This window comes from Drosophila virilis, chromosome 2, assembly GCF_030788295.1.
Source record: "Drosophila virilis strain 15010-1051.87 chromosome 2, Dvir_AGI_RSII-ME, whole genome shotgun sequence".
Classification (NCBI taxonomy): domain Eukaryota; kingdom Metazoa; phylum Arthropoda; class Insecta; order Diptera; family Drosophilidae; genus Drosophila; species Drosophila virilis.
The window spans coordinates 24,156,097-24,164,588 of record NC_091544.1 but is presented as its reverse complement, the minus strand read 5'-3'; the positions used below and the strand labels follow the sequence as shown (position 1 = coordinate 24,164,588).

At 38.8% G+C, this 8,492-nt stretch overlaps 1 protein-coding gene across 7 annotated transcripts in view; it reads right to left on the bottom strand.

Annotated features, from left to right (window-relative positions):
• Positions 1-3,871: 3,871 nt before the first annotated feature.
• The window catches only part of LOC26531591 (uncharacterized), a 116,658-nt gene continuing 112,037 nt past the window's right edge, over positions 3,872-8,492 (bottom strand). For 2 of the 7 annotated variants that reach the window (XM_070206788.1, XM_070206792.1), the window contains one exon: positions 3,872-4,932. The gene's annotated coding sequence lies outside the window, so the exon portion shown is untranslated. Of the gene's footprint in view, positions 4,933-4,978; positions 7,217-7,268; position 8,492 lie in introns of those variants that run through there. The other 5 variants (XM_070206793.1, XM_070206789.1, XM_070206794.1 and 2 more) reach the window with 5 other exon arrangements.

The window sequence follows — 8,492 nt, the reverse complement described above, 5'->3', positions numbered from 1 at the left end:
TAGTTCATTTGGATGATGCCTGACTTGATGTCCATGTGCTTAATGTTTCGGATTGGCATTCACGCTTATGGATACAGCTTTTTTTTTTACTCTGAATCGATGGGTAAAACTTGAGGGTACTTTTTCATTTGTGTGTTTGTGTGTGCTCTTTAACAAATTTGGTTCGAATTCAGCCAACAAATGGTGGTTTTCTTATGGCGCTTTTCGGAGCGTTATCTTGTTTACTAACACTGGAGTTTCACTTGCCGAAGAAGGTAACAGAAAGGTCGTCGACCTTATGGGAGAAGTATTCTAATAACAGCAGAACCCTTTAAATGATAATTCAATTCTTGCTATCAAAGCTCGTACTCATACGATTTAGCTGACGGATTATCACATATCAGACTTTCACATATCAGACATAAAACAAGAAACCATTCGAATACAATAAATAATAAACTAAAAACGAATTGTTTTTAAATGCCAATTGAAAGACAGAAAAGTAGTAGTAACACTGCAACCACAATAATACATAAGTGTTTATATATTTATATACATATGTGTTTATATATGTTTTAAGACAATTTATGTCTACTGTGTGGAATGTTCCAATTCCAAAATGATCAGTTTTGGCAATTTGAATAAACTGATCATATCTGAGTAAATTAATGAAAACGCACTTAAAGGATAGCAAACCAATAAAAACAGAAATTATGCTTTTTAGCTCTGGGAATATGTTTAAATATATTCTGACAAAATAAAACAAGAACGGATAGGTTTTCTATAACACACATAAAAAGCACAATAACTAAATGGAATATCTTCAGTCGCGAATTAATGCTCAGCTGAGTATGACAGGAAACACCAAGTCAACATTTATATATTGGAGATCACATCCAAGGAATTCTGAACTGGAGCATCCAAAGTGCCAAAATCCAACCATTTATATTCATTCAATGTTCGTGCACAATGCCAAAAGGTTAGTAGATTCTACATTAATTTAAGACAAAGTTAGTAAGTTTCTGGTATTATTGCATGAAGAACAACGTGGTCAGGAATTAGGGGGGAGAAAGATATTGTTACAGGGATAGCGTGCCAAGAATTACATATGCCATATATCCAGAATTATTTTTGTATTCGGGAAAAGAGATATTGTAAAAACGGGTTTTACCTTTCGATTAGCGGCTCTCAGCTGAGTTTTGTCTAACAAAATTGCAGTTTGTTTGGGTTGTCGCTGGCATGAAAATATCTGTTTAGCGTTTGGCGAACAATTTGTGCAACGCGTTTCAATTGAAAGTGTTGCAAAGTGAATTCGCAACGAAATTTGTTAAATTTTGCATATGTATTCAGTTGCACTTGCAGCTGTTCCAGTGTTCCCTGTGTGTGTGCATGTGTGCATGTGTGCGTGTGTGTGGTTATGTGCGACGTTTATTTGTTGTAAAAGTAATTAAACTGCGGCCATCAATTACACGGAAAATACTCGAGGCGCGGTCCGCCGTCGCTTGATTTATAGGCGCGCGATTTTTAATGGCTGCGACGGCACTTGGCACTTGGCACTTGGCACTTGTCTTGTTCGGGAGTTTCGAGGGATCGGGTCAACTGGGGCGTTATATTTTATGGCCTTGGATTTTCTTGCGATGATTCACCGTCACAGTTTTCAGAGCGTGGGCGTTGTGGTAGAAAGTCCCGACGCGTCTTTTTTACGACCTTTCGAGTGCGTGTGGCAAGCTATAGTCGATGGATAGTTGTGGCAGGGAGATCAGCTTTAATTGCTTTGTTTTAAATGGCATAAAACACTTTTCCCGGCTCAAAGGTAAGTGAAAATGATCGAGTTGAGCGTTTACGACTTTACGACCTTTTAATATTTATGGGAACTCATTGTTGTGACAGTTCTGTATTTGTTTTTGTTCACGCACAGATTACTGATTAACGATCGCCAATAAGTGATTACCGCTTACTGCAAATTGAAGTTGGAGTGTTAAGTTTTTTGCTGGTTGATAAATTGCTATTTTGATTGATAGTGTGTGTGTGTGTGTGTGTGTAAATATACTTGTGATTAATTTCGTGGCTGCTGCCGGTGATTTTAACGCGCGCTTCGTGTCACTATAAGCCGCACTATAAAGTCCGTAATAAGCGGCAACAGTTTAACGACAATAAGAATGCCACAAAATAATAAACAGAGCGATTGCGAATGCGAATGCGAATGCGAATGCGAACGCGGGGCGAGACAAATCGAATCGGATCGGAGATCGGCCAAGTGAAGTCAGGCCAAGTCGAGCCGAGCTGAGTTGAGTTGAGCTGCGAGCGCTGTTCCGCAGACACTACTGCGCGCCACGATAATAAATATTATAATAAAACGAAATTTTTAAAAGAGTATAAAAATTTCGTGTAATTGGTAATTTTTGCTGCCGGCGCTGGCAGCGACGCAAACAGCGCAGCACTTGGCGACTGCGGCGACAGTGGAGAGTTTGGGTTTGAGTTTGTCTGTCTGTCGACGTCTGACTGGGGTTCTGCGACGCCCGCGCTGTTGGATCGCTGTCTCCGCCTCGATGCCGGGTACGGGTACAAGTGGGTGCGGGTCTTTGCTGCTGGCGCTGTGTCCGCGTCGGCCGTTGTGGCGTTACGAGCAGCGAAACGTTTATGGCGCAATACAAAAGCCATGCGAGGCTGAGGCCGCAGCTTTGGCCACGCAGAGGCAGTGTCGCCGTCGCCCAGTCAGCAGCAATTCATTTCAAGCGCTGCGCTTAGTCTCTCACACACACATGCACACGCATTTACACGCAAATATGCAGTCAATAGTCTCGTGTCTCTGTCGACGCCGACGGCACAGCGATGGCAATAAGCAATAGGATCTCATAGATGTTTGTCTCGCTCGCTCTCAGCGTATCGCAATAAAACGTTAACAGCAGCAGCACCAGCGCACCAGCAACAGCAACAGCAGCAGCAGTTGCTCTTGCTTGTCGTGTACATGTGTGCAGGAACGAATGTGTATGTGTGTGTGTATGCATGTACTCAAGCATGATGGCCGTTCAGTTCGAGTCGGAGACAACGCCAACTGAGCGTAATTGAGTGCAAGAGCGAGTTTGAGTGCGTTTTTCGAGTCTTTTTTTGTGTAGCATTTTCCTATACGATTTCTGGTTTTTTAGTGCGCGCCCAATGGATGCTTAATTTTGATGTTTATAACGTGAGAATGCGAATGCGTATGCGCTGAGCGCCAACACCAAGCACACACACAGCCACAGCAATTGCCACAACAAACCAAAAGTACAACAACTGATGAGCGAAACTATCGCTTTGAGTGCAAGTGCTTAAGCTCTGCGCGAGAGCGAGCGAGTGAAACGGCTTCTTAAGTGTTTTATGCTTTGTTTGGCAAAATGTTATTGTTGCTTAAATTATTTTGTATTATTCATGTTGTTTATATCTACAATTTCTTGTTTCTTGTGAGCGGTGTGCTTGTGTGTGCCACATGTGACAAAATCGCGCCAAAAAGCGGGAAAATGTTGTTGTCGGATCTGAGACATTATGGGTCGGCATATTATGTTTGGAGCTTTCAGGGTTTTGGGTCAGAATAGCAAGAGGTTTCTGCACAGACATACAGCTACATATGTACTTCGCTGCGTTTTTTAATAAAAATTAGTGTAAAATTTAGTCACTACAAATTTTTATTGCTATTTTTTATTGTACGCATAAAAATTCGCAAGGGCTCTTTATCTTTCTCTCTCTCTCTCTCTCTCTCTCTCTCTCTCTCTCTCTTTGGCATCTTTTCCCACTCTCTCCCGCTTACATTAAACTCAAAGTTGTGAGTGTATGTTGTTCTTACCCTTAAGCGAAAATACGAAAAATCCATAAATTTCAGAGATGAAAAACGCCGACAGAGTCCAAAGTCAGTTCATTTTGTAGTTGCTGTTATCGTGTTGTTTCTGTATTCTACCATTGTCGCTGAAATTGCTGTTATGACATTTTTATGAAAAATTTGAAATTTACGATCGGACAACAAGAGTACATTTCTCGATGGGAATTTGTTTTTTGCACGAAATTTATGCGGAAATGAAACGAATTTGTAATTTGCCAACTTGGCCACTTGCTGGATGTCGGGACTAGGGACAATGGCCCATCGACTATGATTCTTGTTCGCAAACTAAGCAGTTTCCGGACACACAGAAGCTTAAAGATAAAACAGCAAATAAATTTATCCGATGCACATGAAAAAAAGTTGGCTTTAAATGTTTTCAGTGCATCAAATGTTGAAAATATATGTTATTTTTCGGATATTGCTTGGCGCTCAAATTGGGAATAGCTAAGTGACATTCGTACGACTTTCAATATTTAAAGCTGATTTTACTTGTATATTTACATACATTTTAGCATTATATTGTAGAAGATGTCAAAAGACGGTTCCAAGATATTCTGAAGACGATGGGAATACGTGACGAACAAAAAAATATGCTTTGTTACTAAAGAGTAAAATTCTGATCGATTTTTTCAATAAGAACTATATTATAAAATATTCTGATGACAGTTTAGTCAATTCGTTGCAGCAAAGAAAACTTAGGAACATAAAAAAAAATAAAGAGTGGGTCTACTGTTCTAATAGGTGAGCCTGTCGAAACACGGGACTTAATTCGGCTCCGACAATTGTGAGTTCTGTCTGCAACAAGTATAAAAGATTACTTTATGACTATTTTTATAAAGTGTTATATTTATTTAACAATTTTTTTAAATGAAAGAGACTCCAAACAGAACAGACAGAAACAAAAACTCTTAAAGTAATTTAAATTCAAATTTGTTATTCCTGATTTACATTTTCTTAGTCTTAACTTTTGGATAGTTAAATTGTGGATATATAATATAATATTTAATCGCTGATAAATGGCCAATTATTTTATATCATAATCTTTTAAGAAAGTGCCCCATCGGATCACATTGGAGTCCGGAATAAAACGATATTGGCAACTGTGAAAATAATAATTTATTAAATTAGCAAATATTTGTTATTTATTGTTATTTTAACTTGCGCAATACAAAGAAATAAAATATATATATAAGCTCATAAGCGTTTGTTGTATATTTATATTTATATATAATATTTAAAAAAATTTTTTTGTTTAACTATTTGTCGTTATGTATAGTATAGTATTTGTAAGAGTTTATTATTATATTTTATTGGTTCATTGATCGGAAACTCTTAAATTTTCTAAGTGACACCATTATTTAAAGCTTGATACATACATTAAAAAGAGTTTGTTTTTGTGTATATTACAAATATTAGATATTTTATTATCAGCCATTACACAGCTTCAATTTGAGCATCATTTTAGTACACTTGCACCATACGACAGCTGTAGTGCATTATATATATTATATACCCATCTAAGAGAAGAGCTGCCCTTGTTAAGGTTATTATAACCTTGTCGTTAAAGAAGATACCGCCGACCCTATAGAGTATAAATGTTATTTATTTGCCTTAACATATGAATCGATATAGACATGTCAGACATATTATTTCATCTGGCCTTCCAACCTTTTCTTGATTTTTGTAGTGGATTTGCCGTATTTTAGAATCACGGAAAATGGTTAATGCCGGGTATGGTTAAGATATCTTGAAAAACAATAAAGTTTTCCATACAAGAACCTACTTTTCGACCCATCGTTCCAATGGCAGCTATGTGATATATATCCGCTGTTGATAGGATCTTGCAAATATGTGGGAAGCATAGTAAATCTAATAAATGCCGAGTTTGGTCAAGGTATCATACAAGAACCTACTCTTCACCCGATCGTTCCTTTAACAGATATATGATATAAAGGCCGATCCTGCTGGTGTCGATTTAAGTACTGCGTGCAACGGAAAGAAGTACTTTTGCAAAGTTTCATAAAGATGGCTGTGTGGGAAACATACAGAAGGACAGACTCGGCTGTTGATACTGATCAAAAACATATATACTCTATGGGGTCGGAGATGTCTCCTTCTATCACAATTCACAATAAAGTTATAATACCCTCTGCAAGAGTATATAAAAATTATTCTCTGCAAGAGTAAAACACCCCACTTAATTTTTCGTTTAAATTTTTTTGTAGACAGAAAAGGACTCTTTAAGTTCCTTTTGTCCTCGACCAGTGTCAATAGCCGTAACATTATATCCGTCTAACTAGTCAAACTAGTCTCTCAGTCTATGCTGCTAACATATGATCAGAATTTGATCAAGATCAAACAACTATATTACATAGCTCCATGGAAAGAATTCGTCGCGAAAAGTGCTATATGTAAATGCTTTTGTTTCAATTCTCAATAATGATCTACGTCGGATTACTTCCTATTCACAATTGACCTGGGTATGTTTGTGTGGTCTTCGCAGTGCCGAACATAGGCGTTTTATTTTGTTTATTTAATTTCGAAATCTTTGCGCTGCCGATAAATGCTGGTCAATTGATCAATCTTTTTGCCATAAGCAATACTTTTAACGAACTGGCAAATAACATTTTTATGGCCTCCATGTCGGATCAGCTGGGGGTTCCAAAGCCCCTGGCGGCAACAGCAGCAGCAGCAGCAACAGCAGCAACTGTTAAAAATTAATTGCTTTATTGGTCATACAAGTCAGTCACAAGTTGAGCTGCTGCTGTGAGTGACTGCCACTTTGAGTGCAGTCAGATCGCTGCCGACGTGTTGTGATTTACAGCACCTGCATGCTACCGGAACGTAATGGCGCTGGGAAGGGGCGGAAGAGGTCGCCCAACGACCGGAAAATAGAAACTGGCCATTTTGATAATCAAAACAAATAATAAAACAACTTCACACGTTATTGCTAAATAACTGGGCATGAGAGCAACAACAGGGGCAACTAATCGACTGCGATATAAAAACAACAATAACAACCCGAACCTCGGCTGACGGCGCTCGCGCGCGTCATTAAAAGATAATAACCGTAATAAACTAATAAAATTGAAACTGGGTGAGAGGAGCAGCAAATAATAATAAACATGAAAAAAAATCACAATAAAACACTATTCGACGCCTGCCTTGTTCGTTCGGGCCTGGTCTTCAGCCTAGAAGGTGATGCTAGGATCGTAAACCCTGCATGTGTGTGTGACTGTGCCTGTTCGAGTGCGAGTGCGAGTGCGAGTGGGTGCAATGTTGTGTGACGTGGCTTAAAGCCGTTGAATAGGACCGAAAGAAACCATAAAATCGTTAAATCGCCGAAAGCAAAGGAGCTCGAAATCCACATGCGACAGGTTGCATCTAAAAAAACACACAAGCATAAAAAAAGCATGCAATGAAAATGAATTTGCAAATAAATTAAATTTAACAGCTAAACGATTTATTAAAATAAATATATATATTATAATATTACAAGTTCTGGTTACCTAAGTTGTCTATAGTAATTGGCTTCCGAAGAAGGAATTGGGAGTTAAAAGTCTAGCCAAAAAAAGCAGTTCAGTATGTATTTGTTACCTGAGATATAATCTCAATTGCATATAGTTGCTAGCTATTCGTGCTACATGTTCATTATTCAATTAATCCCCAGTGTAACCCTAGTCCATACATGCATTTCAACTTTAATGTTTTACTTCAGAAGCCATTCTCATCCAGGTATATACTACCCACTGTACATAGTGTATGTATCTACTCGTAAAGCAGTTTCAAAATCTTCTATATATTTCATTCACGAACATTTACTCACATTAAGAGTGCTGAGCTTAAGTTTTGGCGTGGCCCACTTGTTAAGGGTAAAAACGAAGAAGAACGCAACCACTAAAGGAACCATTGAGTATCTTAACTCAAATTGAGTGAAGCCAAGCACTTCATGGAAAAATTGTAAAAGGCGACTCAGACTTGAATGGGACAACTCAAAATCGATTGAGTGATTTGGCGAACAAGTTCGACTCAATGGCTGAGTGCATAACTTTGAAACACTCGAGTCATAGTTGTAAAAAAGAAGAACGCTTCTGTTGTTGCACATCAAATTTATTCCTTAATTTGATACACTTTTATTGCGGCAGTTTATGGCTTGTTTGGCCCTTGCGGTTCGCCTAAGCCCAATCCGGATCACACCCCGGCTCCGGGTCTGAATACAACATCAAGTCACGGCGCGCACAAGTCAGCGGCGACGATGAATGTATTTTAAAGTGATTCGGATGACGATTATAAAATGCCTTGTCACGCAATCATTTTTTAATCCTTCGACGTTGTCGCATATAGCCGTGTTTTATAGCTCCTGGTCCGGCTCCCGCTCCTGCTGTTGTTCCCGCTCTCGTTCCACTTCCCGCCTTTGAGCAGTAAACGTGGACCAGCCCCTGTCAGAAATGTGGGTTTATGTGTCAGCCTCAGCCGTGCAGTTCCGACAGCAATCGACTCAGTGCATTCCTCAAAACGACTTAATAAAATTATACGAGTGCCAGCTAAGCGTCAGTACGTTCTTGTTCGGGCTGCGTCCGTCCACATTTATTGCATTTTAATTGCACTAATGATGTACCGTTTTGTAAATTACGCAAATGAAAAATATAAATCACAAATC